Source organism: Hyperolius riggenbachi, chromosome 9 (genome assembly GCF_040937935.1).
Source record: "Hyperolius riggenbachi isolate aHypRig1 chromosome 9, aHypRig1.pri, whole genome shotgun sequence".
Lineage (NCBI taxonomy): Eukaryota > Metazoa > Chordata > Amphibia > Anura > Hyperoliidae > Hyperolius > Hyperolius riggenbachi.
In genome coordinates this window covers 57,601,678-57,628,769 of record NC_090654.1, presented here as the reverse complement: position 1 = coordinate 57,628,769, position 27,092 = coordinate 57,601,678, and the positions used below count along the sequence as shown (strand labels likewise).

The window sequence follows — 27,092 nt, the reverse complement described above, 5'->3', positions numbered from 1 at the left end:
TGACACGGCTACACATCAGGCTTTATACTTACAGCATAGATGTTGTTTAGTATATGTGAGATTACTGTGTATCTGATTTTGACTGTTATCTATCTATCTATCTCAGTCAAAATCAGATATGTATGTCTGACTTAAACATATGGGTACTGCTTTATTGAAGCAGCACAAGTAACTAATTTTGATTGGTTTATTTCATTTTTGTGGACTAAGCACAGCTATTACTAGATGGATGGATGGATATTTATATATCTTTATATATCTTTTAAGGGGACTATTATCTGTTAGAACATTTTATCATATTTTCTATTTTAATTACAGTTTAAATTCATTAGGAGTTGGTGCATCTTCCCGACTCCGCCTCCAGACACCCAAAAATACTCCAACTCCACAGCCCTGGTTTTAACCGGATACACAATGCGAATCTTAAAGGGCAACTGAAGTAAGGATATGGAGGCCAATACCAGTTGCTTGGTAGCCTTGCTGATCTATATGGCTGCAGTGGTGTCTGAATAACACAGGGAACAAGCATGCGGTTAATCTTGTCAGATACATCTAATCTGCTGCATGCTTGTTTAGAGTCTATGGTTAAACATATTAGAGGCAGAGGGTCAGCAGGACAGCCAGGCAACTGGTATTGTATAAATGGAAATGCATATGGCAGCCCCCATATCCTTCATACTTCAGTTGCCCTTTAAAGGATACCCAAAGTGAGATGAGATAGAAAAACGTATGTACAGGGGCGTACCTAGAAAGCCCCGGGCCCCCCTGCACCCCCCCCCAACCAGGGCCCGCTCTAAGGACTTTTTGAGGGTGGGAGGGGTCAAAGCATAAGAGGAGAGCTGTGGCTGCAGATCGGTGGGGATCCCCCCCCCCCTCACCTCGGGCTCTCCTCTTAGCGCTCCCCTCCTGCAATCAATCATTGGTGGTGCTCGTGGCAGCTGCGGCGGCAGGCAAGCTGAGCACATACCTCCTTCTGGCCGGTCTCCGATCACAGTGCTTTATGGAACTTCCTGTGTAAACAGGAAGTTCTATGAAGCTCTTAGTAATCGGAGGTCAGAAGGAGGTATGTGCTCAGCTTGCCTGCCGGTGCGGCTGCCACGAGCACCACCAATGATTGATTGCAGGAGGGGAGTGCTAAGAGGAGAGCCCGAGGTGAGGGGGGGGGGGGATTTCCCCCTCCCCACTGATCTGCGGCCACAGCTCTCCTCTTTTGCTGTGACCCCTCCTGCCCCCAAAAAGTCCCCGGGGGGGGCCCCTGAACCCCCCCCCCCCGCAACGGCAGGGGTCGCATCCCCGATTGGTATGTACAGTGCCTTGCACACAATTATGCTTTTTTTTTTTTTTTTCTCTGCCTAAGAGTTAAATATCAGGTATGTAAGTGGCTGACTCAGTCCTGACTCAGACAGGAAGTGACTACAGTGTAACCCTCGCTGATAAGAAATTCCAACTATAAAACTCCTTCCTAGAAGAAAATGGCTTCTGAGAGCAAGAAAGAGATAAAAAAGGGGAATTTCTTATCAGTGAGGGTCACACTGTAGTCACTTCCTGTCTGAGTCAGGACTGAGTCAGCCACTTACATACCTGATATTTACCTCTTTCAGGCAGAGAAAGAAGAAAAGGAACACAGCATAGTTATTTGTGTGCTAGGCACTGTACATACACGTCTGTCTCATCATGTCACTTTGGGTATCCTTTGAAGGGGACTGAAACTAAGAGGTATAGATTTTTTTTTTTTTTTTTTCCTTTTCACATAATACCAGTTGCCTGAATCTCCTGCTGCTTCTGTGTCTCTAATACTTTTAGCCACAGCCCTTCAACAAGCATGCAGATCAGGTGCTCTGACTAAAGTCAGACTGGATCAGCTGCATGCTTGTTTCAGGTGTGTGATACAACCATTGCTGCAGCCAAAGAGATCAGCAGGACCAACAAGCAACTGGTATTGTTTAAAAGGAAACATCCATATCCCTCCCAGTTTAGGTTCCCTTTAAGCTTGACCTGGCATGGAGAGGAAAGGGTTAATGTTTAGGTAAGGGTGGAGTTAACTAGGGATGATCAATGAGATGCAAATTTCTCTTAACTGTCAAATGTCCTGTAAATTTTATATGCAGCTTGAATTTGGACCAATGAGAATAACTGTCAAGATTTTTGTGGTACAGGTTCAAGTTGTATAATTTTCATGAAATTTGAATGTTTGAAGAAATGATTTGCATCACATTACGGTAATCATCCCCAGAGTTCACACACCATAGATTAACCTCCCTAGCGTTCTGGATGAGCTGTGCTCGTCCAGAGATGCTAGAGGGCATCGCTCAGGCCCCGCTGGGCCGATTTGAATTTTTTTTTTTTTTTTAAACCCCGCTGCAAGCACTTAGCTTGCTGTGTGTCCTACACGATCGCTGCTGCTCGCTGCTGAGCCGACGCAAAAGAGCCCCCCCACCCCACAGACCCTGTGTGCAGCCTGGCCAATCGCCGCCAGGCTGCACTTTGGGGTGGATTGGGAGTCCCTATGACGTCAAGACGTCGCTGACGTCACTCCGGTCATCGCCATGGCGACGGGGGAAGCCCTCAGGGAAATCCCCGTTCAGAACGGGATTTCCTTATGGGGGTGATCGCTGGCGGCGATCAGAAGGGTGGGAGGGAAGTAGCTGAATGGGGAGAATCATGTAGCTAGCGCTAGGCTAGCTACATGATATTAAAAACAAATCGGGCGAAGAAAAACCTCCCGCACGCGCATGGCCGCCAGGCATGGTCGGAATAGCCCATTTCCGTTTCCGTCACAATTCCGCATTCCGTCATATAGAAATTCCCTTACCGTCCCATTCCGACGGTATACCGGGGCAGTTCCGCGGAATTCCGACTTATACGGAATTCCGTTGGAAAAATTTTAAAATCTCTCTCTCCCTCCTCCATCCATCCATCCATCCATCCATCCATCCATCCATCCATCCATCTCATGCAGTAGGGAATTGCAGATTTTCAAAACAGCTTATATACCATAGCTGGGATTTGAACCCAGAACCTAGTGTGTAGTAGGTATCTGTCTTAACCTCTAGACCATGACCCACACTACATGCTAAAGCTGGCGGTAGCATAAACCATACTTCCATTATGATCAATTCGATAGAAAAAGTAGCATGATTAAGGATTTGTACTTTTTGAAAAGCATGCTTATATACCATAGCTGGGATTTGAACCCAGGACCTAGTGTGTAGTAGGTATCTGTCTTAACCTCTAGACCAGGGGTCCCCAAACGTTTTGGGTTGAGGGCTGGGTCAACATACTTCAGACCGCTGGTGGGCCGGAGTAAACATAAAATGATGTAGAAGTCTTTGCGGACCAGACAGTGAAGCATACCCAGGTGACAATCTGCAAGCCAATTGGACAGCAGTGTCGCCTGATGTGGAATTTGATTGGAAACCAGCAAAATTTCTGCTTTCTGGCTTCCATGTGGATGGGGGGTGCTGCACTGCTATTCCATATGTGGACCACCAATATTTAAAGATGTAGCTGACTGCATTTATAAGCAATACATTTTCTGTGTGGGGGGCCGGAAGAAAGCCTTAGGGGGCCACATTCGGCCCGCGGGCCTTAGTTTGAGGACCACTGCTCTAGACCATCAACCACACTCAGGGCCAGGCTTTAGCATGTAGTGTGGTCAGAGGTGGGACAAGGTCCTTCAGCACCCAAGGCTGAGACAGCAAAGTGTGCCCCCCCCCCATCCCTCCCACCCCAGCTGTCACACACTGATTGCTATTACACTAAGAGGTGCCACAGGGCCCCCACCCCCCCACCCCCAACACCTTAATCTCTACTTATCTGGCTTGCAGTCGCTGCCATGTATCACCTTTTCTTATTTCTTTCTGCTTCAAACACAATTGGGAATGACAGCTGAATGAATTGTGCACCCCCTCCTACACTGCGCCCTGAGGCTGCAGCCTCTCCAGCCTCAGCCTTACTAGTGGGTAAGACAGATACCTACTACCATGCAGTGTGGTTCATGGTCTAGAGGGTAAGACAGATACCTACTACACACTAGGTTCTGGGTTCAAATCCCAGCTATGGTATATAAGCATGCTTTTCAAAAAGTACAAATCCTTAAAGGGGCACTATGGTTAAATTCTTTGTTTTTAAGTCACTGTAATATTTGTAGGTGTATGTAGAGCATAGTAGGTTAAATGTAATGAGGCCGGTGACATTTTTATTTACACTGACATACTGCTTATTTACTTTTAGAGTCACATCGGCAGATTTAGCTTACCGACGCGACTCAGGGCAATCCATTTAGTTGTAGGAGGCATCTGTACCTGCTGAGTTATTTGTCGTTACTGGTTACCCCTGTGTGCTGCGCTGTATGGATTGTTCCTAATCTCAACCGCACAATCTGCACGTTACACAAATCCCCCATCCGCCGTAAAGAGCAGAATTTCATCTGCTGTGCACACTGGACTACATCATCCCTCCTCGGTGGGACGCAACTGCCGTGTGAGGAGGAACGCAGCGTCACTGGTGACGCTGCGCAGCAAGGGCCGGCAGTGGGTTAAAAATACTTTGAAAAAAAACCCCACAATTAGGCAATAAACAGCAGGACACAGCTACAGCGCTTGTGTCCGCTTTATCCAGCCACCGGCGCCGCTACACTAGGAACTTCAAACAGCGAAGGCTGGTAACCATAGAAACGGACAATAGGTGTCCGTTTCATTGCCAGCTTCGCTACAGGGGTCCTTGCTGCGCAGTGTTCCTCCTCACACGGCAGTTGCGTCCCACCGAGGAGGGATGATGTAGTCCAGTGTGCGCAGCAGATAAAATTCTGCTCTTTACGGCGGATGGGGGATTTGTGGAACGTGCAGATTGTGCGGTTGAGATTAGGAACAATCCATACAGCGCAGCACACAGGGGTAACCAGTAACGACAAATAACTCAGCAGGTACAGATGGCTCCTACAACTAAATGGATTGCCCTGAGTCGCGTCGGTAAACTAAATCTGCCGATGTGACTCTAAAAGTAAATAAGCAGTATGTCAGTGTAAATAAAAATGTCACCGGCCTCATTACATTTAACCTACTATGCTCTACATACACCTACAAATATTACAGTGACTTAAAAACAAAGAATTTAACCATAGTGCCCCTTTAATCATGCTACTTTTTCTATCGAATTGATCATAATGGAAGTATGATTTATGCTACCGCCAGCTTTAGCATGTAGTGTGGGTCATGGTCTAGAGGTTAAGACAGATACCTACTACACACTAGGTTCTGGGTTTAAATCCCAGCTATGGTATATAAGCTGTTTTGAAAATCTGCAATTCCCTACTGCATGATGAGGATGAGGATGATGATGAGGAGGAGATTTTTTTTGTGCTATTCCGGAAAATTCCGTCGGAATTATAAAATTTCCGCGGAATTCCGTTTGAGAGGTATAGGAATTCCGATTTGACTACTGGAATCGGAATTAACCTAATTCCGGCCGGAATCACGGAATTCATAATTCCGCAGAATTTTCCGAGCATCCTTAATGGCCGCAGAAATCAGAATGCCCAGCAGGTTAAATCACAGCGGGGCCAAAACAGCTGGTGAGTCTTGGAAGGTCGGGGTGAGCAAGTGAGATTGACAAACAAGATCTCATGAAACACAGATCTGTGGTGAGAACACTGTAGCCAGAAATTTAGTGATGATGAGCCGATTCCACCAAGAAACAAATCTCTGTGATTTGAATCTTAGAGAGAGATCTGTTGGCTGCCCATACATCGCAGGCGGATTCCCAATCCATTTCAGCATAAAATCTCTGGAATTGTCCGTGTCCGCTGCCGTTCCCCAGTGTATGTACCCCCTGTGTGTGCATTTATACATGTGCTGTCCCACCACGCGGTGCCCTTCCATCTTCGGGATGTGCTGCTCTTCCATACATACCACCGGTGCATGGCATGTGGTGTGATGGCATGAATGGAAAAGCCGTGTATTCTGATGACTGGCACCATGTGGTGGGTGACACAGCACAGATCATGTATAAATGTACACTGGGGGATAGCGCTGTTGGTTTCGTTGTTCATTGCATGTCCCAATATCACTCGCTGTTACGGCCGTGCACCCGACTGACCATTTCAGCCTGGCATCTTGCAGCACGTTCAATTGGGCATGCAGTTGGCAGCACTTTTTTTTGTTTTTCTGATTTGATAGTTATGGAACTGGATGGTCGATAGTTGCCAAGTCGTGTAATGTATGGGCACCTTTACTATGTTGCAATCTCTCCCTGACACAACAGTGTTCTCCCCAGCATCAATCAAGTGGGCGGGTCACCCGGGTAAAATCAATTACCGGCTGGCTGCGTTCCCAGCTGCCGTCACGGTGTGGCCAGCTGTCGCGCGTGCTGATCCCGAATCTGCACAGTGCTTCCCGGTGAGCTCATGCAGTCATTGGCTCAGTGGTAGTAAGAGCTGGGACCAGCGCCCGAGGCTGAGCCAACAGTCTGCAGAGGAACGCATAGAGGCTGTCATCCTGCACAGACACTACTGCCAAGCCTGTAAGTATCCGCCGCCTACCCCCCCTAATGTGCCCCTGCCCCTATACTTGTCCGTGTGCACCGCTAGCTCCGGGACTGCGTCCATCCATACACATGCCCCACGTGGTTGCCAGCATACACATGGGCGCATGTGTGGGATATAATTAGTGCATATTTCATTTTCCACAACGCCAAATTTTCCCGTTCCACCCCACCCGGCTACTTTTTCATGCCACCCGGCTGGGAAAAAAAAATCCGGGGGAGAACACTGCACAATACAGTTCTCTGACTGGCTCGGTCTACCTCCACTTGCATACAGTGGGATGTGAAAATTTGGGTAATCTTGTTAATTGTCATGATTTTCCTGTATAAATTGTTGGTTGTTACTAGTATTGATCGCCACTGTTCGGGATTTGGCAAATTTTGTGGTGTTCAAGTTCACGGCGAACACCATCCGAACACCTCAGTGTCTGTGGTGGATGCTCGAACTTGTCCTTGGCCGAACGTTCGGTCGAACGTGCGTCTTGCACTGTGATTGGGCGAGCGGGTCATGTGTTCGGGTGCATAAATACCCGAACGCGCGTGATCGGTGCCATTTGCTTTGGGGTTTAGCTTTGGGTAGGTAGGGAGTTTAGCGTAGCGTACTGAGTGCCAGCCACAGGGCCCCAGCCTCACCGCTGACAGCAGCTGCAGCACCCACAGGGCTGTTAAAAATCTAATTATTGGAACTCAAATTGGCTTGATAAGCTCAGTGACCCCTGACCTACCTACACAGGTAAATCCAATTAAGAGAAAGAGAATTTAGGGGATAAGTTTCCCTCCTTTAAAAAAAAAAAAAATTCTCTGAAGAATAGAAACATGGGGGTCTCAAAACAACTTTCAAATGACCTGAAGACAAAGATTGTTCCCCATCATAATTTAGGGGAAGTATACAGAAAGCTGTCTCAGAGATTCCAGCTGTCTGTTTCCACAGTTAGGAACGTATTGAGGAAATGGAAGACTACAGGCTAAGTTCAAGTTAAGGCTTGAAGTGGCAGACCAAGAAAAATCACAGACAGAAGCAATGAATGGTGAGAATAGCCAGTCAACCCACAGACCAGCACCAAAGACCTGCAACCTAATCCTTGCTGCAGATTAAGATGATGTGCATCGTTCAACCATTCGGCGCACTTTACACAAGGAGATGCTGTAATGCAAGAGTGATGCAGAGAAAGCCCACAGCACAAACAGGGCTGCTTGAGATATGATAAAGCACATTTGGACAAGCCAGCTTCATTTTGGAATAAAGTGCTGTGGACTGATGAGTTATTTGGGCATAACAAGGGGTATTATGCATGGAGGAAAAAGAACACCGCATTCCAAGAAAAACATCAGCTATCTACAGTAAAATATTTTGGTGGTTCCATCATGCTGTGTGGCCAGTGCAAGGACTGAAAATCTTGTCAAAGTTGAGAGACTCATGGATTCCACTCAGTTTCAGCAGATTCTGGAGACCAATGTCGAGGAATCAGTGACAAAACTGCAGCTGCGCCAAGGCTGGATCTTTCAACAAGACAAGGACCCTAAACACTGCTCAAAATCCACTAAGGCATTCATGCAGAGGAACAAGTACAACATTCTGGATTGGCCACCTCAGTCCCCAGACCTGAATAGAATTGAAAATCTGTGGTGTGAGTTAGAGAGCTGTCCATGCTCAGAAGCCACGAAACCTGAATGAACTAGAGATGTTTTGTAAAGAGGAATGGTTCAAAATACCGTCAACCAGAATCCAGACTCTCATTGGAAGTTAAAGGAAGCGTTTAGAGGCTGTAATGTCTACAAAAGGAGGATCTACTGAATATTGATTTCATTTCTTTTTTTGTGGTGCCCAAAATTATGCACCTGCCTAATTTTGTTTAAACCATTATTGCACACGTTCTGTAAATCCAATAAACTTAATTTCACTTCTCAAATATCACTGTGTCTCTCCTATATGATTATATTTAACTGATTTTTTTTTTTTTTTTTCTTATCGTTACAACCAATGATTTATACAGGAAAATCATGACTATTAACAAGGTTGCCCAAACTTTCTGCCCCCACTGTAGAACACAAGATGGACTGACTAATCCCTCTCTCCACTGCTGGGTATATTTGCCTGTGGTGAGATCTCTTTTAATTGGCTGTTGGGTTTGTTCAATATGATGCCCACTTCACTCTACCTGGAAAAATTTGGCATGGTTACTGGCTGTCGCTTTGACCACCTGTTTAACAAGGAACAGAACAGAACAGAACAGAACAGAACAGAACAGAACAGAACAGAACAGAACAGAACAGAACAGAACAGAACAGAACAGAACAGAACAGAACAGAACAGAACAGAACAGAACAGAACAGAACAGAACAGAACAGAACAGAACAGAACAGAACAGAACAGAACAGAACAGAACAGAACAGAACAGAACAGAACAGAACAGAACAGAACAGAACAGAACAGAACAGAACAGAACAGAACAGAACAGAACAGAACAGAACAGAACAGAACAGAACAGAACAGAACAGAACAGAACAGAACAGAACAGAACAGAACAGAACAGAACAGAACAGAACAGAACAGAACAGAACAGAACAGAACAGAACAGAACAGAACAGAACAGAACAGAACAGAACAGAACAGAACAGAACAGAACAGAACAGAACAGAACAGAACAGAACAGAACAGAACAGAACAGAACAGAACAGAACAGAACAGAACAGAACAGAACAGAACAGAACAGAACAGAACAGAACAGAACAGAACAGAACAGAACAGAACAGAACAGAACCTTTGCGACCTGTCTTTAAATCAGTTTACAAGGACGGCCTGGGGGCCCCTTGCAGGACCCGACCCGCGGTCCGCTGCGTCGGGGCCCCAGGCCTCCGGCCTGGGGGCCCCTTGCAGGACCCGACCCGCGGTCCGCTGCGTCGGGGCCCCAGGCCTCCGGCCTGGGGGCCCCTTGCAGGACCCGACCCGCGGTCCGCTGCGTCGGGGCCCCAGGCCTCCGGCCTGGGGGCCCCTTGCAGGACCCGACCCGCGGTCCGCTGCGTCGGGGCCCCAGGCCTCCGGCCTGGGGGCCCCTTGCAGGACCCGACCCGCGGTCCGCTGCGTCGGGGCCCCAGGCCTCCGGCCTGGGGGCCCCTTGCAGGACCCGACCCGCGGTCCGCTGCGTCGGGGCCCCAGGCCTCCGGCCTGGGGGCCCCTTGCAGGACCCGACCCGCGGTCCGCTGCGTCGGGGCCCCAGGCCTCCGGCCTGGGGGCCCCTTGCAGGACCCGACCCGCGGTCCGCTGCGTCGGGGCCCCAGGCCTCCGGCCTGGGGGCCCCTTGCAGGACCCGACCCGCGGTCCGCTGCGTCGGGGCCCCAGGCCTCCGGCCTGGGGGCCCCTTGCAGGACCCGACCCGCGGTCCGCTGCGTCGGGGCCCCAGGCCTCCGGCCTGGGGGCCCCTTGCAGGACCCGACCCGCGGTCCGCTGCGTCGGGGCCCCAGGCCTCCGGCCTGGGGGCCCCTTGCAGGACCCGACCCGCGGTCCGCTGCGTCGGGGCCCCAGGCCTCCGGCCTGGGGGCCCCTTGCAGGACCCGACCCGCGGTCCGCTGCGTCGGGGCCCCAGGCCTCCGGCCTGGGGGCCCCTTGCAGGACCCGACCCGCGGTCCGCTGCGTCGGGGCCCCAGGCCTCCGGCCTGGGGGCCCCTTGCAGGACCCGACCCGCGGTCCGCTGCGTCGGGGCCCCAGGCCTCCGGCCTGGGGGCCCCTTGCAGGACCCGACCCGCGGTCCGCTGCGTCGGGGCCCCAGGCCTCCGGCCTGGGGGCCCCTTGCAGGACCCGACCCGCGGTCCGCTGCGTCGGGGCCCCAGGCCTCCGGCCTGGGGGCCCCTTGCAGGACCCGACCCGCGGTCCGCTGCGTCGGGGCCCCAGGCCTCCGGCCTGGGGGCCCCTTGCAGGACCCGACCCGCGGTCCGCTGCGTCGGGGCCCCAGGCCTCCGGCCTGGGGGCCCCTTGCAGGACCCGACCCGCGGTCCGCTGCGTCGGGGCCCCAGGCCTCCGGCCTGGGGGCCCCTTGCAGGACCCGACCCGCGGTCCGCTGCGTCGGGGCCCCAGGCCTCCGGCCTGGGGGCCCCTTGCAGGACCCGACCCGCGGTCCGCTGCGTCGGGGCCCCAGGCCTCCGGCCTGGGGGCCCCTTGCAGGACCCGACCCGCGGTCCGCTGCGTCGGGGCCCCAGGCCTCCGGCCTGGGGGCCCCTTGCAGGACCCGACCCGCGGTCCGCTGCGTCGGGGCCCCAGGCCTCCGGCCTGGGGGCCCCTTGCAGGACCCGACCCGCGGTCCGCTGCGTCGGGGCCCCAGGCCTCCGGCCTGGGGGCCCCTTGCAGGACCCGACCCGCGGTCCGCTGCGTCGGGGCCCCAGGCCTCCGGCCTGGGGGCCCCTTGCAGGACCCGACCCGCGGTCCGCTGCGTCGGGGCCCCAGGCCTCCGCTTTTAAAATGGCTAAAAATGTGTTGTGAAGAGTTCCAGTGAGCTTCCTCAACTTTTGGAGCGATTGGATAAGTGCTGGCACGTGCCATGGATATGGCTTTGGGGTGCCCAACGGGAGTGACACGAATGTATTTGCTTTGTGCAGCCGCCGTTTACACAATACGGCGGCCGCCATGTTGTGGGCAGTGCTCGCCGCTCAGAATCATCAGCGGCACTGCTGGTCCCCTTGTCCATCCGCCCCCTGCCCAATCAGGAGCACCAGGCAGGGGGCGCAAGATTGAATGAATAGGCAGGGGGCTGGAGAGAACGTCATTAGCTCCGCCCCCTGCACGAGTAGTGGAGACACCTCGGAGCCAGTTTTGAATCGCCCGCCCGGTGCCCGCTGAGCCTCGCTGATCCTCCGCATGCCACCAAGCAGGACTGAGAGGCCTTTGCTGCAGAGCCAAGTGAGGGGGAGAACTGTCACAGCCAGCCTGGAGGTCGGACTCCGGACACAGGCAGGATGCAGCCGTGGCAGACTCCAGACCAGGGAGGAGGTAGTGTACGGTTTACTCTGCCAGGCTTGTTCTCTGTGTGTGTGTATAGTGTCTGTCTGTCAGTCAGTCAGTGCCCAGCCTCTGTGCTCCATTGTGTATGTATGTATGTATGTATGTGTGTATGTATGTATGTGTGTGTGCGTGCTTCATCCTCTATTCCTTATTGTGTGTGTCTGAGCCTGAGCCCCATCCTCCATGTCCCATTACAGTATAGGCTGTTACTATGTGCCTGTACTGATAGTAAACTAGCGGCAGTGTGTGCTGATCTCTGCTGCCTCCAGTATGTACAGTATAAGCCATTTCTCTGTACCTGTACTGATTGTAAACCAGCTGTATTGTGTGCTCATCCATGTCTCCTCCAGTATGTACAGTATAAGCTGTAAAGCCTGGTACACACATACAATTTTGAGTAGCCAATTTTACTACTTCTAGGTATTATGAGATCTCGACTCTGTTCATAGTCTGTTTCTGGGGTGTTCAAACTGGTCAGTGATTGACCAGTCAAAATTGAATGTGTGTATGCATCTTTACTCTATACCTATACTGATAAGGATAGGGGGCTCCATCCAACATTTTGGTGGGCAGGCCCATTATTGTTAGGTTACACCGCTGTTAAGTTCATGTAATTTGGTCCCACCCACGGCCACGCCCACTCCCTGCATGGCCACGCCCATTATCATCCTCGCCGGTGCCCCTGATCTCTTGGGATCCTAGCAACGTCCCTGGATAAGTGTGTGAACTCCGGTATGTTTGTTAAAGGGAACCTGAAGCAAGTGGTATATTATGGTTGCCATATTTATTTTTCTAAACCAGTTGCCTGGCTGTCTCTGCTTATAATGCTTTTAGCCATAGACCCAGAGCATGCATGCCTTGCAGCAGATCTGGTGTTTTTTGACATTGTCAGATCTGACCAGATTAGCTGTATGGTTGTTTCTGTTGTGATTTAGACTTTACTGCAGCTAAATAGACCAGCAGGTCCGCCAGGCAACTGGTATTGTTTGAACAGAAATAACACATGTTTAGTGTCTAGAGTGAAGAGAGTAAATGGCATGGCCTCGAGTCGCCTCTTAGGCCCGTTAACTGGGCCATGTGGGTGAAGTGTGGTAACGGGCGTCTAGCTACTTGTACTGGAGGGTAAGTGGGTAACAGCCACCGGCTACCTGTGCTGGAGAAGAAGGGGGGGGGGGGGGGGGGGGGGGGGCTTAGCCTATCATGCTAATATATTACACATGTCAAATACATTCCCTCATCACACTCCATTCTCTTAAAGCGGTATCATCACCATAAAATTCAAATTTCAACAGCAACTGGTCTGAGTGTATTAAGTGATAAATATGCTAATCCTGCATTCAAAACTTTTTCTGCTGTTATGATTTGGAGTCATCACATGCTTAAGGAACACTGGCCCTTTAGTAGTCGTGCCAAAGAATTGCATGCTGGGGGTTCTTTTTATCTATAATCTATTCCTCCTCTTCCCTTTATTTCCCTGCCAGCTTCTTATCTGAAACCTAATCCCCTACTCACTTTTGTGTTTACAAGCAAGGCTGAGGCGACTCAGCGATTGGAGGAGACAAGAAAACCAGTAAAGGGCAGAAATGACATCACGAGTTAGCCTTAACTTTGGGCAAAATACATGGCCCCCACCAGTAACAGAATTCTCGTAATTTACTATATAACATTCACTGAAATCAAAACGTGGACAGTATAATACATGTGTTCTATAAGTAGATGAATACTTGATCTACTTACATATGTGTGTTTTTTTTTTTTGTTTTTTTTTTCCCCTGGCATAGTATGGCTGATCCTACTGCTTTAAAGGGCTACACTTGGTTTCAGGATCATAGGTGTGGATTCAGGATTCACCTCTGTCACTAACCTAGCCAAATAGTCACGTGCAGCTTCAAAATGGGCCAGAACTGCTTTGGATGCTTCAAGTTGTTCCTCCTTCTGATCATCTTCAAACATTTTGGCACCCACTTTGCTGAAAGCTTGTGGATGTCAAGGATAGTGGTGATAACAAACACAACACTCTCCCATGGGATGCCCAGTATCTGAGCTATCGCTTTTACAGAAATATTCACCAGTCCTCAATCAGCTCATGGACAGCATCGCAGATGACAAAGATTACAGATTACAAAATTTGGGGAAAAAAATGCCCTAGTAGGAATAAAATTGGAAAAATGAAAAAAGTGCAGTGAGGCTGTCTATGCGTGCGAGTATTTGCAAACCAGCACAGTTATTGGCCTGAGGAAGTGGGCTTAGACCCGTGACACGCGTTGCCTGTGCTTACAGAAGAGCTGTCAGCCATACTATCTCAGAAAAAACACATAAGTAGATAAATACTTGCTCTACTTACATAACCTATGTATTGCACTGTCCACGTTATGATTTTAGTGATTTTTCTATACTGAAAAAAGAGAAAATCCTTCTTGGCATTTCCCATTTTATTGGCTATGTTGAAGCCAATCCTGATGTCATTTCCTCCCTTGCGCTCTCCTCTGGCTGATTTGCCCACCCTTCACTATAGAAAGTGCATTGTCTCAGCATGAGAAATATTGGCCAATCAGAGAGGAACAGAGGTGTGGGAGGGGAAAGAGGCTTCAGCCAATCAGGCTGCATTAAGTCTGAAGGGAAGTAGAGAAGCAGGAAAGAACAACCCAGCATGCCCTGCAACTTCCTTTTTGTGTACCAAATCTTGTGTGTATCAAATAAGAGTCAGGTAAACTGGGGAATGATCATTTATCAACAAGAAAAGTAATAGTGATTTTAACTTTTGGATTGCCTGGTTAGCATCCTTACTACTTGTTTACCAGATAAAAATAAAGAATTGATTTTTTTTATTTTATGCCCGACAGTTACACTTTAATAATTTCTTTGTTCACACAAAGATCTCTTCATTGAGGTAAGCCACCTCAATTTTTCATTTTTATAATTTTTTTTTTTAATCCAATTTTATTCCTACTGGGGCGCCTCTTTTCCCAAATTTGTGCTCAATTACCCCCCAACGTATCCCGTTGGCAGGGTCTACACAGACCACATGTCTACCATACTGATGACCTGTCACCTACCAAGGAGAGCCAACCACATCCAGGTCCGGTTGGGCCACCCCGAGTGGAGTCGGGTTCATTGTCTCCACCTGCTTCCTGTGGTCAGTTGCCCCTCTGCAACCCGCTTCTGTGAGTAGTATTTATACTTCATTCATTGACACGATTGAGACACAGACTTTTTTTCTTCAGGATGTCAAGACACCCCCAGTAGTGTAAGCATCACAGATTGCCAGGTCAGTTGAGATAGGTGGGCACCTGCTGCAGGGCTTATAATCAGTGATGAAATTCCCAGTCTTGAAATGAGCTATGTGTGGCAAAAAGGCGTACAAGGACTGGCACTACGGCAGCGTGCAATCAATATTATATCATGAATCAGTGGATAATGCAATTCCTGGGTATGTCGCACGTACCAACACAGCATGCTCAGGATCCAGATAGAAAAACAAGCATCAAGATCATTCAATGGGTAGAAATACATAGGTCCGGCACGGCATCACTGGTGTAAAAAGAGCTTTATTTCTAATGGCTCTTTCAATAGGTAAAAGTACATTTACATTCCATCAGATGTTTAGCACAAACACGTGGTGGTCAGATGAGGTTGTGGGGCATGGTGGTGGTGGTAACGGCCCGCCTAACGTCCGTTTCGCTTTACAGCGTCTTCAGAGGCAGTGTGGCCTCCACCACGGGTATGTGCTAAACATCTGATGGAATGTAAATGTACTTTTACCTATTGAAAGAGCCATTAGAAATAAAGCTCTTTTTACACCAGTGATGCAGTGCCGGACCTATGTATTTCTACCCATTGAATGATCTTGAAATGAGCTATGCTCACTCCCTCTTAATTGGCTGGCTGCAGGCTGTCTGTCCATATAAAATGTCAGATTGCTGGCTGGGAGTGATCATTTGCTTCTCGAGTGTTTCGCATTCATATAGAGGCAGTGTGGGTGAATCCACTGGTGGTGGGAGTACCGGGGCTCACCTGCGCTTCCCCCTCTTGGTGTCACATGTGGGTTTTGGGTTCCCACGTGCACCAGTGTTTGTGTTTTGAAATGAGCTGGCCAGGTTGTGACTGCTGTAGGAAGGGACACTTCTCAACGTCATGGCTGCCTGTAACTCCACCAGTGTGAAACTTGCTTGTGCCTCATCACAGCTTCTCACTAAATGGAAAAACAAGAATCCCAAACACCTGACATTTACACAGTTACATACTAGGATGTTAGGCTGTCACATGTCCCCAAACTCATGTTTCTATTTCATCTGGAAGGGAGCAAAGCCAGGAACTCCTCAGCATCCCCTCGTAAGTGTGAAAATTAGCTGCAGCCACTGTGGTCACACTTAGTAGGCCACCCTGGAGCATTAGGGAGTTTTGCACAATGACTCCTTACTGAATAGGTTCTGGCTCCACCTAGGATTTAAACCCTGGTCTCTTACTTTACGTCACTCCAATACTTCCCCCTGCAAATGCTGGAGGAGGAAGTATTGGAATGAGATGGAAAACGAGGTGGAGCGCATCAGCTATAGTGGCTACGGTGGTAAATTAACCTCCCTCCCAGGGAGCTACGTTTTGTCGAAATTCTTATTTCAAGTAGATGAGCTCTGCGGAGCTCATCAGGGCTGTGGAGTCAGAGCAATTTTGGGTACCTGGAGTTGGAGCCGGACGGTGGTTTCCACAGCCCAGGAGCTCATGCCTTGCCCTTAAAGGGACACTTAAGTCAAACCAAAAAAAAAATGAGTTTTACTCACCTAGGGCTTCCAATAGCCCCCTGCAGCTGTCCGGTGCCCTCGCCGTCTCCCTCCGATCCTCCTGGCCCCGCCGGCAGCCACTTCCTGTTTCGGTGACAGGAGCTGACAGGCTGGGGACGCGAGTGATTCTTCGTGTTCCTGGACACAATAGCGCCATCTATGCTGCTATAGCATATATCATATACCATATAGCAGCATAAAGGGTGCTATTGTGTCCAGGAACGCGAAGAATCACTCGCGTCCCCAGCCTGTCAGCTCCTGTCACCGAAACAGGAAGTGGCTGCCGGCGGGGCCAGGAGGATCGGAGGGAGACGGCGAGGGCACCGGACAGCTGCAGGGGGCTATTGGAAGCCCTAGGTGAGTAAAACTCATTTTTCTTGTTTGACTTAAGTGACTTAAGAGACTTTTTGAGACCAAAATGCTAACTAGGACTATTGATGCGTTGTGATTGGCTGCAGAATGAGTACACCCCAGGAAATAATGCAGGAAGGTGGTGATTGGGTGAGACTTTGTGTGTATGTGGTTTAAAATGGACCTGAACTCTTGAACAGGACAGAAGGAAAACCTATAGAAATACGCCCTGTATGTATTTAGAGAGCTTAGCCTGTCTAATAACCCCCATCATCTGTGATTAATCACAAGTTGTAATTTGATCTCTCAGCTGTGTCTGCTCAGGAATCTTCTCTGCCTGGGCAGAGAGATAATTGGTAAACACAGATATTTGCAGTGTTTGTACCTGCTGCCTTTCATTGAAGCCGACATATTGCTGATATATTGCAGGATTTGTATTGGCTATAACAAAGAAATGTTGGCACTAGTCTACTTTAGGGGACCCAGCAGGAAACCTCATAGGGAATAGTCCTCCAATCTCAGCAGCCCACATTTTTTTGATTGGCCGAATAGTGTGGGGGTCGTTTACTATAACCAATCTGAAACCTAGCAGCTCGAGAGGGTGCAGTCCACCCAATCACATTAGCAGAATTTTTCTATGAGGTTTCCTGCTGGGTCCCCTAAAGTAGACTAGCGGCAACATGTTTTCTTTAAAGGTTATAATGCTGTTGCGTATCTTTTAGAGCAGAGAGGAAGTTCTGAGTTCAGGTCCCCTTTAACCAAAATAAAGGCATGCTGCTCGGTTAATATGGCAACTATGCATAAATTAGAATCTGGGTGTGAGCTGGGGTTGGCCAACAAAATTATGTCTCAATTACAGTGTCACAGGAGCCCTAGTGGCTGACCGCACTTAGCCTTCTAAACGGTGCCAGCGCACGGATCGTGCGAACTCTGGTCGCAGTCAATGCGCAGGAACCGTTAAGAATTAGCCGCAGACAACTCAGAAGGGAGCCTGTGAGACACGGGTAATTACAACGTCACCCACTGGTTCAGAGTAAACTGCCACCACCGCGGTTACCATGGGACTGTGGAGCCCACTAACTGACTGACTAGTCCTGCGAATAAAACGGTTAAACACACGGTATTCTGTCTAGCCAACAACAAACAGTAGCGTATCTTCAGAGACCCGGGATCAGTTCTGTGTGTGCTGATAAGCAGGGTAGCGGACAGTGAATGACTTGGAGAAAGTCGTTTATTCACGCAATATAAATAATTAATATATACAGACAATTATTAAAATCACAATTATTAAGACAGTAATAGCCAGTATAAAAAATAAAAGAAGGGAGAAAAATACTTAGTTCCTGGAAAGATGTCCTTTTTGTGGGAAAAACAGAGTTCTGGGTTTCCATCAGAGTTCAGACCAGGTGGATGCCAGCATATCCTCAAGCTGGCACCTGATGAGTTCAAGGTGTTTTCAGGGTGGAGGACACTGAGTTTGGCTCCTCTGCCATTCTTATGCCCCTGATTCAGTAGGAGGGAGTGAGGGCGGGCCCACACCCCCCCTTAGAACATGAGATGAGTCCTCCCCTTGTCCTGGGGGCCAGAAATCATGCCTTAACCATATATGGGCTCTATCTCACAGAACCGTACAGGTCAGGGCAGATTTATTAATATTTTCAGGTCTGCCTCGATGTATCCAGCAGCCTGATACCAAACATGAGGGGTGGGACCCTTGTGGTATCAGCAGGGCACTTCCGAACTGCCTAACTGGCAGTCTTTCCCTCAGGATGGTCTGAAATTTCTTCAGAACCAGCGCCAGATAGGGTCAAGCCTGCTCTGTTAGTTTGGAGGGTCTGCCCGCCTGGCAACACAGAAAATATGATACATATAGCAGTTTATGGAATATGAGAGACCCCTGGGATTTATACCAGGTCATTCCCAGGCAAAGGCTCTTTGAAGTTGGCAGCAGCAAGCCAGGTGTCACCTCCCCTGCTGGGAGGGAGCCAGTGGGTCTGGCTTCCCCCCAACTAGATTGCTTCTGCCATGGTGCTTGTCACCTTATACCTGATGGATGGGCCATCAGCACAGCTTGAAGCCAGGGACTCTCCAGGGCAGATTAGGCTCAGGCTCATTAGCATATCAAAAGAGCCATCCAGCCTTTAGGATGGTGCTCTCTCTGCTAAGAAAAGGACTTCAGCTGCCCCTACACACTCAACCCAGATTGTATCGATTTGAAGCGTAATCGATGCAGGGAATCGAGTGCGATCGCTTTTTCTTCACGGGCGGTTCCAGGACGCGCCTGCGGCCCCGCAACCGTCCGTGACATACAGTATGTCAGAACTTTTTTTTTTTTCTGACGTTGTAAGTCTGTGGGTGGCTGTAACTTTCTAGAGGAGTGAACCATGGGGAAGGGGTGTGTGTGTGTCAGTGACATCCTAAGCAGTTGTCCTCCAACTCTACAGCACAATATCACCACACAGCGCCCCCTATCTGACACATATATCTTTGCCCTTTGGCTGTCCCTCGGTCAGGTCTGTTGTGTATTTAAATCTGTATGAATACTTTTAATATTTACCTTCAGCAAGTATTTCTTTCTGTGTAACCAATATACTATTGTATTGCTTGTTTTGAAGCGCGGCTGGTTTACATAGTATTACTTTGACCATTCCAGCATATCCGGAGGTTGGAAAATCTCTTTTTTTGTTTATGAACTTGTTGTGGTTCTCTGTTACTGGAGGTGGAACTCATAAATATGTCTGTGCTGAATGGCATCTGTCTTTCCATTTCGTATAGTCAGAAGTGTCACAGACCGCTAGGCCGGTCTGCGGATGGGGTAAATCGATCAGCGTCAGAAATCCTCTTACACGGTCATTTGTTCATCACGAAGGGTAACCCGCGTTCGCAATTTGATGAACTGACTCGCGAAGGGAGCGTTCTGATACCAACCGAATCACTCCACACACATATACAATTCAAAGATCTGCCACCAAGCGAGTTACACAGCCCGCTACTGTAATTTTACTAGGACTTCGAGAACGCTCTATTAACCCTTAGCAGTATGCAAGAATCTGGGTCAGATCGTTATGTCTGGGCCGGGTTCTCGCATATGGGTTATAAATGTATACTTCTATTAAACACAGGGTAGCGAGTTCAGGAGAATAGGTACAATTGTGTATGTTCAGCAACAGGTCATAACCGCTAAACGATTTTTAAACGTTTAATAACACAAATGCATTACATACAGTTATATACACCTATTAACATATAAAACACAGAGCTTAAAAATAAAAGGAATAAAATCAGAAAGTTCTTACTTAGTTAGCTGAGCAGTCCATTTGAATCATGAAGAAAATAGTCCAGTTTAAAAGTAGGCATTCAGTTTAAAAGTCCTTTGTATACTGCAGGCGCTGGCTCTCCTTAGCGCCGGCATAGACGTTCCTTAGTCGATGGAATTTGGAGAACTGGGAGGAGTTCCTTGCAAACGCTTTTTACTGACCAGAGTTTTGGGGCGGTCACTACCTGGAAAGTAGGTGTGTTTGAGGCAGGGTTAACTCCTGAAAGTCAAGTTGCCACCCCCAGACTTGGAGCAAGGAATGTACCAATTATTAATAATTTGTGTAATTCCGCCCCAGATGGGTGCATCGCAAATGCGCGACCATATTCATAAGCAGCATGCGACTCTGTATTAAATGAGTCTATACACGCCTAGTCTGTCGAATTTGCTCTACGCAGGCCGGATAAAGTGGTTTCTATATGGATCCCTGATAGCTAGAAACGTGCACTTTAGGTGAACGATAGAACTGTTTCCTAGGTATCAGAAAATGTAATTTTGGTCTTGCTGTGCCAAACCTATTTTGAATTATTAATAAAGTAAATGTTCCCATTGTGTGAAGCTATGAGTTTTTGGAGGGAAATTTGAATCTCAACCAGTTTGAGGAGGTTTTCCTTTTGGGGAAAGATGAGCTGTGTAACCAAATGGCCTCTCGGCAGGGAAGCTAGCCACGTGTGACTTTCTCTCCTGACACAGGATGTGGAGGAGGGCTGTACTCCTGCCATGCTCTCAGAAGAAGAGCAAAGAAAGGCATTTTTTATTCTACCCAGGGCTGTCAGTAACTGTGTGGGCCATACGAAAATCGTTGGCGTTTACGCGCACGACCTTCCGTAATGTTCGTCACAAGAAGTAATGCAAATAGCAATTATTTTAGCTTTCTTAAATATTTCTTCATATTTATCCAGACCACAATATTTCCATTGTATTTCTGTCCAGTATAGACCACATGTCCACGCCAATGAACACCTCCGTACTCTTCCTCCAATCGGCTTACAGAGGCGGGGAGGGAAGGGACACAGGCGGGGAGCTGCGGTATTACAGGAGGAGGGGGAACAGAGGTGAGTGGCAGCCAGAAGGTAAACAGCAGACTAGCGACAATCTGCCTGTTGCTAGCCTGGCGGTTTTTATAATGGGGGACAGCAGAACATGGTGGGAGCCTGGGGGCACACTGTAAGGACACAGGCTGGGCATTGTATGCAGAATGTGCCTCTGTGTCCTAATATTGATGTCACAAACCTACCTTGGGTTCTCTTTAAAGAACAGTTGAAGTAAGCAGAATATAAAGCCTGCCATATTTATTTACTTTTAAACTATATACCAGTTACCTGGCAGCCCTGCTGCTCTATTTGGCTGCAGTAGTGTCTGAATAACATCAGAGACAAGCATGCAGCTCTTCTTGTCAGATCTGACAGTAATGTCAAACACCTGATCTGCTGCATGCTTGTTCAGGGGCTATGGCTAGAAGTATTACAGGCAGAACAGTGAGCTATCACCCTAGGCTTGACTGATCAATATTATCAAACATCTGCTGACACCAGATTGGACTTCTGGTCATAATAATAATATGATAGGACATTAGACTATGACTGATAGGGATTATACTGTGAGCTGCTTTGAGGACAGTCAGTGACATGACTATGTACACCATAAAATGCTGAAGAAGATGTCAGTGCTATATAAATACATAATAATATGGTAGGACATTGGACTATGACAGGGATTAGATTGTGAGCTCCTCTAAGGACAGTTAGTGACATGCCGATGTGCTATGTAAAGTGCTGCAGCAGATGTCAGTGCTATATAAATACATAATAATAATAATAATATGGTAGGACATTAGACTACGACTATGGCAGGATTAGATTGTGAGCCCCTCTGTGAATAGTCAGTGACATGACTATGTACTCTGTACAGTGCTACAGAACATGTAAGTGCTATATAAATAACAATGCTGCTGTTACCACAATCCAAAATATGCAAATAAAACATTTTCTGATAAAACAAGATCTTGATTTTTTAAGATGAATTTACAGCAAAATAAGAGTTTATTACTGTATGTCACAGGAAGTGGGTGCCGAGGAATCGTAAGACCACAATAATATGACAGGAAGCTACTCCAGCAGTCCTAAACTGAAATGAGGTTTAAATTCGACTAAACATGCAAATTTCCACAGAGCTCAAACACAGCTAATCCAGCTGAGTCACTGCTGGTTAATTACTGGCAGCTTATTGATCAGTTTCACAACCCTAAAAAAACCTTTCCTCTCCCTCCTGAGCCCCTCCCTTGACCACCTGTACCCCCCACGTTTCTCATCTAAAGATTGTGCCACATGTCATCAGTATAATTAGCATAACACACAAGCGCTTTACTATTCCCTTCAGTCTACCAGCCCCACCAGTCAGTGCTGCTGGCATCAGTGCTTTGCCTCCACATTACCTGATTATCACATCCATTCAGAATTGTCTATCTCTCCCTCAACTCTTTGTTTCCCCTCCCCCCATGATGAAAACTCACCATTCACCCAAGGTCAGTGCAAGAGCAGACTTTCCAGAGCTCCCCTTAAAGAAAACCTGAACTGAAAATTAAAAGTCAAAATAAACATACACAAGTCATACTTGCCTTCCATGTAGTCTACTCCTCAGTGGCTTTCTCCTGTCCCGCATCCTGTTTGTTCACTGTGATCAAGGGAATTTTCTGTCCTCCATTTTGAAAATTGTCATTACCCATAACTGCTTCCTGGTCAGCGCACTGCTAAACTGTAACATCGCCCACTTGAGCCATAGGGAAACATGGACATTACCTGGTACATCAGTTTTCCTCTCCGCTTTAACTGCCAGCAACTGATCTTTTACTGACAGCAGCAGATATATTTCAGATCTGACAAAATATTGTCAGAACTGGAAGGCATAATTGTCAGAAGAAAATGGTGAGCTTCTGAAAGGAACTGATGGCAAGGTAACTACGTAATGTTCATTTGAAGTTAGTTACCTCATATGTTTATTTAAATATTTTTACTCAGTACAGGTTCTCTTTAAGCTTGAGTCTCTTTGGAAAGAAAACCAGAATTGCTTCTGTAAAAGCAAATTGTTAAAGGTGTTTAGACTTCCTCTACAGATTTGTAAACTACACACACGGGAGAGGATGAAAAACACACGGGCCCATATGCAATTTACTTTGCTCAGTTTTTCCACTTTATTTCCTGATTAGCTTACTATACAATCTCAGTTCATTTGTTAAATAATCTTTGAATTTTTTGTAATCATACACCTGATTTTTTTTGTTTTAAAAGAAACCATTAAAATCGTTTTAGTTTTGCCTCTGTTCTGAATATCTTGAAAAGAATCCTGCCTTTTCAGAGAGAATGTTACCTTAAATGTTTTATTCTTATATTTTTACTTCTAGTTAATTAGTTTAAAATGCCCCTTTTTCTTACAGGACTAGCTAGATTCAGAAACGCATCTTTTCACGCTCTTGGATGGTGGTGGCAGCAGAACTGATCTCTAAGCGAGATTGCATTGATTGTACATATCACTGAAATTGTATCATGTGTGGGCTCACCAACCGGTCCAAAAGCTTACTTTGTCTACAATGCTGAATCCCTTCAGAAGATCGCCAGTGACTGCGGACTAAACGGAAGCTGTGTCAAAGGAAGCAGGAACAGGTGAGATCCACCCCCCCTCCCCCCCCCCCCTCCACCCTTTAAGTCTAGTGTCAGCTTCTAAGACCTTTTCCTCTTAATAGAAAGAGGAACTTTGCATAAGGTATAAATTCAGCTGCAGGACTAAAGCTAACTTTGACACATTTCTGACCATTTTTACTACTTCCATTTAGTATGAGAGTTTTCCTACACAATCTGTTCACAGTACAGTATTCATAATCTGTTTACTATCATACTACATGGAGGTGGTAAAACTGACCAATCATTGGCCAATCAAAATTGAAGGTATATTCCAGGCTTCAGTCGGTGTCTTGATCTTTCACTGATTGGAAAGAAGTGTGATAAACCTATTACAACACCTATTACATCTATGTGGAGGAGTAATTTCAAAGTCCTAAGACTCGGAGTTCATAATATTATGTTATTGTAAGGAAGTACAATGGAGAAAATAGGTGGGAAGAAACCATTTCCCACACTCAGTACAGAATTATGGCCTCTTACAGGTGTGAGATGTCATATGAACACCAAGCTGTGATTTCTGTACAAAACATTTCCCACACTCAGTACAACCATTCGGTTTCTCACCAGTGTGTGTTCTCTCATGTACAATGAGATATGACTTATTTCCAAATGATTTCTCACACTGAAAACATGAAAATGTCTTCTCACCAGTGTGGGTCTTTTTATGTTCAGTAAGATTTGATTTATCTACAAAACCTCTCCCACACTCAGAACAGGAATATGGTTTATGCCCTGTGTGATATCTCATGTGTCTTAAAAAGTTTCCTTTCTGTGCAAAACATTTCCCGCACTTAGAACCAGAAAATGTTTTTTCACTAGTTTGAGATTTTTCATGTTCAGTACGGTTTGATTTACTTCTAAAACATTTCCCACACTCAGAACATGGAAACGGCTTCTCACCTGTGTGGGTTCGTTGGTGATCGCAAAGCTGTGATTTGTGTAAGAAGTATTTCTCACACTCGGAACATGGATATTGCATTTCACCTGCATGCTGTCTCTTGTGCAGAATAAAGTGGTCTCTATGCATAAGCCTTTTTCCACACTCAGTAGAAAAATATGGCTTTTCACCGCTGTGTATTCTTACATGTGCAAGAAGCTGATATTTTTGAGCAAAAGGTTTCCCACACTCAGGACAGGGAAACCGCTTCTCACCAGTGTGAGTTCTCTCATGTGCAGCAAGCTGTGATATCTGTGCAAAAGATTTCCCACACTCGGCACAGGGAAATGGCTTCTCACCAGTGTGAGTTCTCTCATGTTCAACAAGCTGTGATTTCTGTAGGAAACATTTCCCACACTCAGTACAGGAATATGGCTTCTCGCCAGTGTGAGTTCTACCATGAATGATAAAGTATGAGTTTGTTTTGAACCATTTCCCACACTGAGCATAGTAAAATCCCTTCTTCTGATTGGTTCCCGCATGAGGCCCCCTGGGGTTAGAGGGACTGGGAGAGTCGGGTGGAATATTAGTGGTAGTAGAGATCCCCGTGGGATAATCTATCATGATGACATCATTCTCTGTTGTACAGTCTGTGGATAAAGAGAGACGAGTCTCTGAGAGGTTCCTGATGCCGGGACTCCGCGCTGCAAATAGAGAAACATCATCACTTCTGAGAAGAGTAAGAAAAATACTTCATATTCCCCCCACCCCCCCCCCCCCCCAACTGGTCTGCAAACCTTCCCAGTCTCTGACTACAACCAAAGCACAGCTGTCAGTTACACATATTACACCATACATGATATGTTAGGGGATGGGCATCAGAATTTCTGTGTGACTCCTCTTCACTGCCTCTAGCACTTCTTTTTTTCATAATTTTTTTTTCAGTAGAATTTTCAAAAGAGAAAACATTGTGCACTGAAGGAATTTGCATTTGCATATTATATGGTACAATGTTATAAACAGAGTATAACATAGTCTGTATATAAAAATACATTATTTTTTTAGGAGAAAAGAAACATTTTAACGACCGCCTCACACCAATTTGTGTGAATGTGGTGGCAGCCCCAGGACCGCCTAATGCCAATTGGCATCAAGTCCTGGGGCGGGGTTTTGCAGGAGATCACGTTTGCCGATGTGCACGCATCTCCGCTTGAATGATGGAACAGAGCTCCGTCATCAGTCTCCCAGCGGTGGTCGCCACTAGGAGACTGTTTGACGGCAAAACTTGGTCACTGGGGGGGTGGGGGGGGGGTGGGGGTGTATTCCTACAGTCCCGAACTGGTTAAAAAGGCATCACCACTCAAGATGTATATTTAAAGGGGAACTTCGGCCTAAACAAACATACCATCATTAAGTTACATTAGCTATATTAATTAAAATAGATAGGTAATATAATCTCTTACCCACCCGGTTTTAAAAGAACAGGCAAATGTTTGTGATTTCATGGGGGCAACCATCTTGTTCATGGGGGCAGCCATCTTTTTGGTTGAAAGGAGGTGACAGGGAGCAGGAGACACAGTTCCAACTGTCCCGTGTCCTGATCATACCTCCCAGCTGCACACGCTAGGCTTCAAATCTCAAATTCAAAACAAAAAAGACAAAAAACAGCAGAACAAGAACAATAATATCATAAATCCCATCATGCTTTGCACAGCATCAGGGGAAAAAAGCCCGGGCAGTTTTCTAAAGCTGAGTTTTGGATAAGAAAAACGAAGTTCTGATGCTGTGCAACTATTAAAGAAACACCAAGCCTTTTCAGTGCTGCTGAGTAGATTTTTAGTCTGGAGGTTCACTTTAAAGAAGTACATAACAATCTTTACTATCACTATAGATAGATCCAATATAGACACTGCATAATGATTCAAACATTAAAACCGCATTAAAAGAGCATCCCATAAAATCTTCATGCCGTCAATCGATTGCACTAATCGTATATTTAATAACTGTGCCACTATAATATATTCTCGTCACTTTGTACCCAGTGGGATCAGTATATCAGATCACACAGGTGGTTTTGAACTCGGGTTCAGTAGTGCAGGATGCACAGGGATAGTGATTTATATGCAGCAACAACATTCCACATCACAAAAGAAATACTCTTAATGGTGAAAAAAAATCAAATATAAATTTGAATATACAACCTAATTATAAATTGCAAGTGCTTGGTGCAAACTCACATACATGTCTATACATGGTAGGAGAGATGCCTATATAAACAATGGAGCGGCCCATAGAATAGCAAAGTGTACCAGGGCTGTGGTGTGGAGTCAGTACAAAAATCATCCGACTCCCAGTTTTTAAACCACCGACTCTGACTCCAGGTACCCAAAATTGCTCCGACTCCACAGCCCTGAAGTGTACAGGAGGGACACCCGGCCGTCCCTCTCCTTGACAAAGCGGGGTAACATCCGAGGAACTAGTGGAATCCGTTTGAGGGGGTCCTCTGTCTCCCCTGACATATTGCCGCTGCTTGTGCCCCCTGACTTCTCTCTGGGCTGAG

At 47.1% G+C, this 27,092-nt stretch overlaps 1 long non-coding RNA gene across 3 annotated transcripts in view; it reads left to right on the top strand.

The window, feature by feature from the left end:
• LOC137532394 (uncharacterized) overlaps positions 1–27,092 on the top strand; it is a 95,339-nt gene that overhangs the window by 21,158 nt on the left and 47,089 nt on the right. For 2 of the 3 annotated variants that reach the window (XR_011023916.1, XR_011023914.1), the window contains exons 2-3: positions 23,412–23,637; positions 25,182–25,271. This is a non-coding gene — a long non-coding RNA (uncharacterized lncRNA). The remainder of the gene's footprint in view (positions 1–23,411; positions 23,638–25,181; positions 25,272–27,092) is intronic. The other variant, XR_011023915.1, reaches the window with a different exon arrangement.